General features: G+C 37.8%; 1 protein-coding gene and 1 long non-coding RNA gene across 5 annotated transcripts in view; both read right to left on the bottom strand.

Moving 5' to 3' along the window:
• LOC111687082 (acetylcholine receptor subunit alpha-like) overlaps positions 1 to 12,490 on the bottom strand; it is a 209,364-nt gene that overhangs the window by 188,580 nt on the left and 8,294 nt on the right. The window lies entirely within an intron of this gene.
• On the bottom strand, positions 3,870 to 4,403 carry LOC124419874. Its single transcript, XR_006940864.1, has 2 exons — positions 4,249 to 4,403; positions 3,870 to 4,191 (listed from the first exon to the last, which is right to left on the bottom strand). It is a non-coding gene; the product is annotated as an uncharacterized LOC124419874 (long non-coding RNA).

Below are 12,490 nucleotides of genomic sequence, written 5' to 3'. Positions count from 1 at the left end.
TTACAGTTGTAGAATCACTCCAACAAATAATTCTTGATACCTTAACGGAATGTTCCTTCAAAATTGTAACCAATAACCGAGTACCCAAAACAGCAGCCTGTAGTTCGAGCCGAGGAATACTCATAATTTTCAAAGGGGCACATCTAGATTTGGCAGCCACAAGAGACACTTCAATTTTATTATGGGCATTTATTGACCTCCAGTATGACACGGCTCCAAATGCGTCTTCACTGGCGTCGACAAAAACATGTAGTTCCAGGCGGTAAGGAACACCATTTCCAAAATAACACCGAGGCACTTTGACCTTTTCAACATTTTGAAGACCTTGGCGCCAATTATTCCACACATCAACAATTTCACCGGGCAGTGCTTCATCCCATCCAATGCTGTGTCTCCAAACTTCTCGCATCATCAATTTTGCCGTTATAATAAAGTGGCTCAAAAACCCAAGTGGGTCGAAAACGGACATAACCACACTCAACAGCTCTCTTTTAGTTGGAGACCTTACACCTTCCATAACACCAGCATTCACATTGTGGAACTTTAAATTGAACCTGAAAGTATCATTTTTTGGTTGCCAATACATACCAAGTACCTTTTCCGTTTTTAGCTCATTAAAATCGCTGGAAAAATTTACCGGTTTCTCCACAGTACCTTTAAGAGCCACAATTACCTCCGAAGAGTTGGATGAAAAGTTACGTAGTTCAAACCCAGCTGCTTTATGGATGTTGCGTACTTGTTGCGCAATTTCAATGGCCCTTGCAGGGTTAAGAAAGCTGTCCACAAAGTCATCCACATAATGATGATCCAAGATAGACTTCACTGCACGAGGATATTGATCACGATAACACAGAGCATTTGTTTGACATAATGGGCTACACAAGGCGAACAAGCAGCACCAAAAGTCATAACAAGCATTTCAAAACAATCGGGAGCTTCTTCATTATCTTCGCGCCAAAGGAACCGTTGAGAACATCTATCTTCAGGAGCCACAAGTACATGGTGAAACATTTCTTTTATATCCCCGCACACTGCTACAGCACCAACACGAAAATTAAACAAAACGGATGGCAGCGGCTTATATTGTTGGGGCCTTTAAGCAGGTTTGAATTGAGAGAAACAACTTCAACGGATGCGGCAGCATCAAACACCAACCGAATTTTCCCTGGCTTATTTGGGTTGACCACTCCAAAATGAGGAAGATACCAAGTTCTGGGGGATACATCAGCAGCTTCTTTGGGCGACAGTTTACGTACATAATTCTTCGACAAATAATCCTTCATTATAGTTTTATAGGCGACACCAAATTCAGGGCATCTTTTCATTTTTCGTTCAATGCCAACGAGCCTATTAAGAGCCATATGGTAACTGTCTGGAAGCACAACATCATTAGTACGCCACAAGAGCCGAGTTTGGAATCGACCTCCAATTTTTATTGTTGTTTCTTTCATAATCTTCCGGGCCGTGAGTCATCCTTTAATTCTATGACCGGCAATACCTTCACTCCAAAATTCTCCGTTTCAAAATAATTTGCCACCAAGTCATAGAGCCTTTGATCAGGCTGAACCGACAGCAAACACAAATGGGAATTGGACGACTTACCCCTCATTTTACCAAATACGACCCATCCTAAGGGAGTGTTGGCAGCATATGGACCATTTTCTTCCAGAGGCACAATTTCATCGGGAAGCCCTAGATGCCAATGATCCAACCCAATAAGCACTTTAGGGACTACGTCGTCGTATAATTTAATGGGCAAACCAGGATGAGCACTTAAATCCATATTTAAACTTTGGGCCGGCAATTTTAAATTTGAAACTCCATAAACACTATTTAACGCATATTTCCTCTGCCTACCAATTCCACTTACTTGCAAATGAACCACAGTCGCCATTTCTTGTGACGCCTTACCAGCATACCAGTGTAGATTTAATCTGCTTTGTTGCCTCTGAAGACCCAGTTGCTTCACCAAGGAGCTGTCCACCATAGTAACCGAAGAACCTTATTTTTCAACTTTGTTACTAGGACCATAAAGCACAATTGGCACCACTCGAAATAACAACACACCTTTATCTGTAGCTTTGGACACACAACTAAGCACAGACTCATTTCCATTTGATGAACCACTTGGACCAGGAGTCTCAGATGAAACCGTATTATTAATTTTGACATCATGCAATAATTTGTTATGTTTTCTTAGGCAACCATCAACGGGACACGTCTTACGATAACGACAAAATCGGCTTGAATGTCCACTACCGAGACACGAAAAACATAACCTCAATTTCTTAACTTCACTCCAACGATTAGGTACACTCAATGAACCAAATTATTTACACTCAAATATTTTATGATTTGCCTGGCACAGAGGGCATTCTTGTTTATGTTGACCATCAGCGGCATGGAGGACAACTTTTCTTTTTGGTTCATTATTTTGACGATTTCCACTAGAACTTTGCACCATTCTCACCAAATCAGCGACACCCTTGAGCCACCTACTAAAATCCAAAACTGTAGGATATGGCTTTATAGTTGAGGCGTAGTGGGCCCACTCCATCCGTTTACTCATAGGAATTTTTCCGACCAGTTCTTCCATCAGTGTGGGATTTGCTAAATGCTGTTGTCCATTGGCAGTTTCCAAAAAAGCAGCTAGATTCTGCACTTTAACAGCAAGAGGCACAAGTTTGTCGATAGCACTTTCACTAATGGGCGAAATTTCTTTAACTTGTTGCAGCTGACAACGAATGAGCATTTTGGGCCGACCATATTGAAAACACAATTGTTCCATAACCATACTCACATTATCGGGATGGATCAACAACGACTTCACACATTCCCGTGCATCGCCCTTCAAAGCCTTTTGGAGCCTCAAACAATTTTCAAAATTATTATAATTATAAACGGCAGTAGACTGGTTAAAGGCCGTTGAAAACATGGGCCAATCTTCAGGAACGCCATTAAATTCCGGCAAGTCATAAATTTTTCTATGCACTAGCATCGAGCCACCATTTTGAGACAACGGCATATTTGACGGCATCAAAAAATTATTTTCATTACAGCTTACGGAAGAAAATGGCGTCCGACGTTCAGCGCAGTCGACGTTGGCTGAGGCAGAATTGTCAACGTTGACTTCACTGGTACCCGTTAGTGGCGGCGCCATATTGGATGGCTGTGGCATAGCGGCTGAAGAGCTTGGCGTCGAATTATTGTTCATGGCGATGGACAAAGCACGCTGGGCATTTAACAACTGGGCCTGGAGAACATTTATCTGGGTTTGGAGAACTTCTAAATTGTTGTTGTAGCTCGACTGGGGCCACGGCGGCTGAAAATTTTGTTGGTTAGGTTGAACACTGGCGGCAACTGTGGTGGCTACGGTACACGTCGTTCCGGCAACGATGGAACTTGCAGGCACCTCGGCAATAAAAGGAGCAACTTTAGATGGTTGGCTTGAATAGGCGACACTGGTACTTACGTTTGGTGGAGCCACTCCAGCGGCAGTGGGAGTCGATGATGTTCCAGCGGCAAGTGAACTGGCAGACAGGGCAGAGACTTCAGCGGCTGAAGCAGTCATTTGTTGCTGATTCATTGTTGACTGTAAGCGCTGACTTTTTCTTGCAGGCGAGCGTTGCATGATGAACCAAAATTCACAAAAGGTTTCTCAAAAAACCACAAAAAATTTCACACCAAAAATTTAAATGGAAAATTGTTCACCAAATTATTTTAAATAAATTAATTATTTAACTCGGCAGTCAGGAATCACTGAGCTCTTTTCAAATTTATTTTATGTTCCGGCAGGCAAGGAACCTCTCAAATACATTTACACAAACTTCTTAATGTTCCAGCAGGCAAGGAACCACAAATTTATTCCAATTGAAATTTCTTCCGACGGACAAGGAACCACAAATTCACACAAAAGTACAAATAAAATTTGTTCCGGCAGGCAAGGAACCGCTTACATAAAATTACACAAAAACGTATTAATGTTCCGGCGGGCAAGGAACCACAAAACATTTAAATCTAATAAAATTTGTTCCGGCAGGCAAGGAACCATAATCGCACCAAAGATTGCGAAATAAAATTTGTCGCTGGCTGCGACTTGAGCCTAATGTTGAGGACAGCGAGTTTAACAAACACCCAAAAAGAACCACAAATTTGTTTAAAATTATGATGCAAGGGTGTAAACGTTTATTTCTAATAAAAAATTTAATTATTACAAAATTAACATTAATATAAATATGAACCACTTACCGCAGTCTTTGTCCCCAACAAACTAAACTTTAATATTAAAGCCAGTAAATACTGAGCCTACAAAATTCTTTCTGTTATGTACATTTACTAACTGTTACATTCCAAACAAACAAAAAAACTTAACGAAAATACTGCAGTAGAATTTAGGGACAAAGTGCGTTTAGTTCGTTAACAAATAAGAACAAAAGGGAATAAAAAAACAATATAAAAAATCCTAACGGTCATATGAACAAATATTAACAACAATGATCATACAATTATAAACAACATTAAGGTGGCTCAATAAATATAAATCAAAGAAACAAAGAAATAAAACGAATTTAAAGGGATAAATAAAAGAAATTAAATAAAACAGATAAATCAAATAAAAACTTATAAATAAATAAATAAAATTCGCTCCTCTATGAGCCATTAGGCGACAATATGGCTATATTGGTATTTTTAAGCGATGTACAATAAAAAAGTTTGTTAGAACGTAAAGCAAAACATACAAGTACTGTTATGACCTAACCTACGGAGGTGGGGCCTCCGTGGCGGACAATGCGTCAAGTGTACAGCATGCCACTGGCAAAAATATAGGTGTGAAAGAGAAGGATATATTTGGAGAGAGCACTAAGCTACCTCAGCCTTTAAATACTGACTCTGAATCCTCAGATGATAATAATACCGTTATAGCAAATCCCAAAAAGGATGAAATAGAGCAAATGGTGAAAGAGGTAAGTGATAGCATAGCTAAATTACCTATTACAAAGAAAAGACACGTCGGCGAAATGAACCTCGAAGGTAAGGGTATCTTAAAAGAAGCCCGGAAAACGAGGAAGGAGATGCTAGACGGAAGAAAAGAGCCGCCATCTTACGCCAAAGTTGCCAGAAGTAGGCACCGGGACGATCTCTGCTATGCCGGTAATCCGACAGGAAAAATTTCAATAGACCAACAGAGTAAAGTAGAAGATCTGGTCAACAATAAGAAAGTGGACCATGCAATCGCTTCAAAGGGCAAACAACCAACAGAGAGCGAGAGCTGCGAGTGCAGCATTAGCGTAATGTTGATGAGGTTGACATCTCACCAATTTGTTAGCACCCTAAAAAACTTGGTGGAAAGTATCCCTCCTCCCTGGGACGGCGCTAGGCTGGGACTGCCAAAGAAGAGCGAGCTTCCGGTGCTCTTAAAGTCCACTGTCTACATAAAAAGATGGGGCAGTAAACTGGCTAATGAACGCATACTGGAAATTCTTGGTGGTCAAAATGCTGAGCTGGCCGTGAAAAATGGGATGTCTTTTACAGGGAAGAAGAAGCTGAGAGAACTTTATTTGTAATAGGTATTGACCAGAAATCCATGGTTAGTCTTGCCAAGAATAAAAGTAGGGCTTACTTCGTCTGTAAAGCTGTCATATTCAAAATTGGGAAGGTGCCGATTGGAAGGGCTGTTACAACAAGCCTCGAAAAGGACAATTAAAAAATCTAAGACCACGGCATCAGTATTCACTACTGATAAAGTTAAGGAGTCAAATCCTAAAATCGAGGAATTTGGCATTAACTCTTCAGAAGGAAGTGTAGCTGCCCTTTCCAAAATTGGGAAGGCGCCGATTGAAAGGGCTGTCAAAATCGGCCCCGACAAGGACACTAAAACACCTAAGACAGTTGAGGAGTCAAATCCTAAAAGCGAGGAGGAAATCACCCACCCGCCAGAAGAGAGAACAGTAGTGCTCTCCAGAATTGGGAATGTGTCTATTAAAAATACTGCTATTCCCATGCCTGATAAGGACACCGCAGAGCCACCAACAGTACCCACTGCATAAATAGTCACTTCAGGCTACCCGAAGGAGTCAAATCCAAAGAGCGAGGAGGGGATCACTAACTCGCTGGAAAACAGTTTAATGAATGACCATGATTGATGTTATCCAAATAAACCTCCATCGGAGCGAGACAGTTACCAACGCTCTGATGGCTAAAAATAACACAGGTAAAATACATATAAGAACCTTGGACGGCTTGCAACAAGGTTTCTGGATTAAATCACGTAAATTTCCAACTTTTCTACGCCGATACAGGGTCTCGCCCAAGAACATGTATCTTATGTCACTAGAACTTATGTTTTCTCCTCTCAACAGTGTTATCAACATCAGATGCAACGGTGCTGAAGCAAGGTCGTGGCAACATATTCCTTGCATCTTTTTACCTGCCTTTCGATTCTCCGACACTACCACCAACTACTGGTTGAAGAGGCACAAATAGAAAATAAGAAAATTGTAATAGGTTGTGTGCCAACGCGCACCTTGGGGTAGTACAAATACCAATCACAGAGGACAAGCCCTCATGGATTTCCTTAATACTAAAGACTTGATAACATTGAACTTAGGTAATAAGTTACCTAATATAACTATATGTTCAGAAGAGCTTATAAACGAAATTGGAGAGTTTCGGAAGAGCACTCCTTTTCTGATCACCGGTACATAAGATTCAAAATACTAAGGCCACCACCAAAGCCGATAAAGTTTCGGAATAAGTCTAAATAATTGGACAATGTTCGGGACCTTACTAAAGAACCTTTTACGTCAGGACACTTTTCAATGTCGAAATAAAGAGGACATAGATGCCAAAGTGGAAACGTTCACAAGTGCCCTGGTTGAATCGTTCGAGGACAGCTGTCCTCTGCGACAGCGGAGATCTGCCCAGGAAAACCCTGGGTAACAGGGGAGATCCGGAACCTTGGAAAGACTCTTCGCAAACTATTTAACCGGGCACGGCGTAAAAAGACCGCAGTATACTGGGATGAGTATCATAATAAACTTTGTGAATATAAGAAAATCGTTCGAAAAGCCAAACGAAACTCCTGGAAACTTTGCTGTGAACACGTAGATAGCGATATGTCATTTACGTATCGAAGATAAAAAATTCTATCCAAAACTTATGTCCAAACGGAATCCATGATCGCTGACACGTGCAGGAGGCTTGAGGATATGGAGGGGACAATGAAACTCCTAATTGACTCTGATTTTCTACCCGGAGTATCGAATAACACAGATGAACCGATATTGGAGGAAGGGGAAGGGAAATATTTATCACATCTGACATGGTTAAAGGGGCAATCATAAGCTTTGCACTTTTGCAGATGGAGGCGGGACTGGTTTCCGAACATCTGTCACAGATATTCACAGCGTGCTTAAAACTGGCATATACCCCACTTAAATGGCAAGATGCAAGGGTAATATTTATACCCAATCCAGGGAAACCTAGCTATACGACACCTAAGTCCTATCGACCGATAAGTCCTACGTTCTTCCTACTTAAAACCTTGGAACGGATAATCGATAGCATGGTTAAAAGCAATATAACATACAAAGAACTTAAATATAAGCAGCATGCTTATGTAAAGGGACGATCAGTGGAAACCGCTTTTAACGAAGTCGTCCACTACATACGTTAATCTTTCGATAGCAAACTTTATACACTGGCGGCATGCATTGACATCGAAGGCGCTTTCAATAACGTGCACACTGATACCCTTATCCAATCCCTAGACCAGTTTTATGTTGGCCGGGTGCTCCATAACTGGATCAACTACATGCTAAGGAACAGATGGATAAGCTGCGAGATGTACGATATAACTATCAGGAAAAAGGTATTTCGCGGTATACCACAGGGTGGCATTTTGTCACCTTTACTCTGGGTTACCACGATTAATATCCTCCTAAGAACCCTAACCGAGAAAGGACTTAGAGCTGTCTGCTATGCAGACTATGTCGTAATACTTTTAAAGGGAAAGGATCCAAAGCTGAGGAGGCTCTGAACACGGCCTTGAGCTGGGCTCAACTGAGAAGCCCTAAATGTTAACCCGGCGAAGACGGAAATCTGTCTTTTCACAAGAAAGACAAAAGTTTCTACATATACTGAACCTTGCTTCCTGGGCAAGAAGATACCGGTGACAGACAAAGTTAAGTACTTAGGTGTAATACTTGACCGAAAATTTAAATGGAGACACCACATAGAGGATAGGATTAACAAGGCACATCGGTGCTGGGCGACATGTAGGAGAACCATAGGCATGAAATGGGTCTTAGTCCTGCTATGACAGAGGTAAGGTGCACATCATATGGGTACCAGCCAACTCGGGAGTAGTCGGTAACGAAAGAGCGAATGTAATAGCTTTAAAGGGAAGGGAGCTCAAGGCAGTTAACCTGACAAACGCAAAACCATTCGACACAACAAAAGCTGAATTAAAAATATGGATGAGGGAATCCCATAAGGCCTCTTGGAATAATGAAACGTTGGGTAGAACCACAAAGATTTTATGAGGTAACCCTGATGAGAGCAAGACGAGAAATCTCCTCAAAATAAGCAAGTCTGAGGTTAGTATGAGTGAGGTTCTGAGTGGAAATACAGGATTACGTGCACATCTATACAAAATTGGACGTGCGGATTTAGATGAATGTAGAGCATGTGGAGAGGACAGTGAAACTCTGGAACACTTTCTTTGCCACTTTCAGGCATTCGAAGATGTTAGATCCAAGTATTTTGGAAGTGATGTTATTCCAGAAATAACATTCTTAACAAACACTGATTGGAAGATTCTTACGAATTACGTCCAAGAAACTGAGTTTCTAAACATGACAAAATAATACATTCAGTGAACCATTTTTTTCATGAATTGGAGCACATAACAGGCCCGATAGTGGCCTAGGTGTATTTCTTCGGATTTGATGTAGTATGCATCCTCCTATCAACCTAACCTATGACCTAAAAATGCGAATAAAATATTTATTGAAATATAATTGATATGTATAAGAAATACTTTTTTCCGTTGTCTATAATTGTTATCAAACAATGAAAAACAAGTCAGATTTCTATATTCTGCTGTGTCGAATCTTATATACCCTTCACTAAGTATGTTTTAAAAAACAGTTTTTATTTATTTTGTATCTCTGCACACATATCACACATAACATACACACAAACAAATATAAACTGTAGCAGAAAAATATTAACCGTTGTACTGTATTACCACCGTCAAACTGTATTACCGCCATCAAACAAATATGAGCTGTATTACCAACATATTACTGCTTTATCTCCTTGTTGTTTTTTATGCTTTTATTTATAATTTGTTGAGGAAATTTTCAGAAGTAGTCTCAGATTTCTACCCATATCTCAGTTATTAATGGACCGATTTTGTTGATTTTCAATAGGAAACTTCTCGAAAGCATGTCTGACAGAATTATGAAAGATTTGGATCTCGAAGATATCTTGAGTCTTCAGAAAATTGATTTCAACAGACGGACAAACAGACGGACATGGCCTAATAGACTCCGCTATCTATAAGGATTCAGAATATATATACTTTATAGGGTCGAAAAATTATATTATAGAAATTACAAACGGAATGACAAACCTATATATAGCCTTCTTACGAAGGTGAAGTGTATAATAAAATTGAAATGAAACAGTTATGGATAAGAAAAAATAAAAGTTGAACTGTAATAGTTACTATTTAAGAAATATATCATAAAACTTATAACTCTTATGTCCTTGTTTATAGCAATAATAATATTGATAAAACAAATCAGTTGAATATTGCATAAGGATCAAACTGGTGGTGAAGATTAATCCAAAATTCTTATCTGAGAAATTACATTTGTAATGTTTTTTGAGCAAGATTTTGGGTATTTTGCTTGGACTCCCAAAGGTTTTCTGATTTTGTACGGGTGTTGATAAATTGCAACTTATATAATTATTTTACAAGGAATATATAAGATTCAAAATATAGCGAGGTTCACACACGCAGAGAAAAAACATGGTTGTGGTAACCATGTTCTAAGAACAACATATTATGGTTAAAATTATTTTTTATTTTAACAATTTTAAAATATCATATTATGATTAAAAATCAGCTGAAATATTTTATCATAATATTATTTATTTACCATAATATTGTTAGTTATACATGACTATATAATGATTCAATGTGATCAAAATATCATTAAAAAAATATGTATCGAAATCAAATTTATTTTTATACCCGTCACTTTCGTGAGAAGGGTATATATAAGTTTGTCCAGTGTTTACTTTTACTAATATATTAGTCAGCATTTGCCGCAAAATACATATTTTTATCACTCGTCATACTAAAAATATTTAAACTTTTTCAGATTTAAATAACATTAAAATGATATTTGTTTACGAGATGCTTGGTATTTAAAGATTATTTACGTAAATAATTCAAAATATTAACGAAGTTTTTCTCTTATATGATGTAAACATTTAATAGAAAAATAATATTTTCTAAATTAAAATTTATGTGTGCATTTGTATGCAATTATATCATTATTTAAATAAAATTATATTTGTTTAAGAGATGCTTGGTATTTTAAGATTTATTACTTGAGTGATTCAAAATATAAACGAAGTTTTTTCTCCATTTAACGGAAATTTTTATATATAGAAATGTAAACAATAAACATTGATAGTTACTTAAACCAGGCGAATTAAGAAACAAATTATCAGCTGATTTATTAACACCACCTTGTATGAATTCGTCTTGGTATTAAAAATAACAGGCGTCAGAAAAAATTCCCGGCGTAGTCATTAACAGCTGTTTATGTTTTTAAACAATTTCATTTATTAATTTAGAAAAGAAAATACTTTAAATATTTATAAAAAATGGATTGTATAATTTGTTACGAGTCCCCAAAAGCACCATAACGAATTAGGTGCCGACCAGCTCATGTACATGATTCTTACTCACGGTGTGAAAACCTCCCTTCGTCATGGCCCAAAGAACTGTCACAATAAATGTTCTATCACTCTGTTCACTAACATCAAATGAAACACCTATGAAGTGGAGTTAGATGTTCACTCCATTCTGCCCTTTCCCTTCCATAATCTCCCATACCAATAACATTTACGGGGATCCTTTCAAAATCCTTTACCACAATTTTATTCAACAACAAGTAAGACTTCTATATTCGGCTGTTCCGAATCTTTCACAATGATGTGTTAAAAACAGTTAGTACGAATTATATTACAAAAAATCAAAATATACTAATTGCAAAACGGTAAGGTACCAAAAAGTCCACTTTTATGGGTTCTAACTTAATCCGGATGTTTTTATTAACTAGACTGTAAGATCAATTATGTTTAAAATACACTATGGTGAAGGGTATATAAGATTCGGCACAGCCGAATATAGCACTCTTACTTGTTATTACTAATTCAGTAGAATTGCAGTTAGCTAGTAAGCTAGCATAAGTTAATGACAAAATCGAACGAAAAGTCTCTCAAGTGCTTAAGAAAATCCTAGAAAACTTTTATGTGGCTAAAATGTACTTACGTACATTCAAAACACTTTAGCTACATTTGCACATTTATGTGCCACACGTAATAAAAGAAGTACATATTTCATAATATTTTTTTGAAAAAAAAATAATTTTCTTGACAATTTTCATTTCTTTCTTTGTGTACAATAAACAAACAATTGATTTCGTACTAAATGTGCTGTCAGTATCGCTTTTTGCTTAAGCAAATAAAATTTGACGAAATTTAACGAAACTCTCTTAAGTACATTATAGTTTGTCACATATGTTTTATATGCGTTCGCACAGTTGCTTTAGCTGACTTCAATTTATGTAAGCATATTATAGTTAGGCCTATATGCTTCAGCTGTAAAGTGTAAACTGGGATGATTTTGAACCATCGGTAAATATTAATTTACAGCAATGTTTTTCAAAATCTCGATTCCCTATCACGCGAGATAGGACAAGAAAAATCTGCTGACGTTGCGTTGACTCACCTACACTATAAGCTTACTTCTGTATTTTCTTGTTTGAGCATGTGTTAGTTGATTATCTCTCAACTTGCGAAACAAAATCAACTCAGTTGCTGATCAGCATTTGTCGAAGTAAGATCTGAACGCAATTTTTTTTAAAAAGTTAAACCCTTGTTTTTTTTTGAATAATGAATGCATTTAATCAAAGTGGAATTATATTTTGGTGTTCTTGTGTTTTAGTTACTCTTTGGAAAAGGATTTTATTTCGACATACTAAAATTTTTGGAATTAATTTGTAAGTATGTAGTAAAATGCGGTCTTCCATTGAAGACATACCAGCTTCGATTAATATGCTCTTTGATGGGCTGGTACGAAATGCACCGATGCTCCGTTTGATTGCTGCATGATAAGGTGCAGAAATACTTTAATTTTAATAAGAACACCCATAAATAAAAAGAGCAAAATCGATTTTAGAGAGTA

The sequence above is a fragment of the Lucilia cuprina genome, chromosome 4, assembly GCF_022045245.1.
Source record: "Lucilia cuprina isolate Lc7/37 chromosome 4, ASM2204524v1, whole genome shotgun sequence".
Taxonomy (NCBI): domain Eukaryota; kingdom Metazoa; phylum Arthropoda; class Insecta; order Diptera; family Calliphoridae; genus Lucilia; species Lucilia cuprina.
This window is presented reverse-complemented; position numbering and strand designations above follow the sequence as displayed.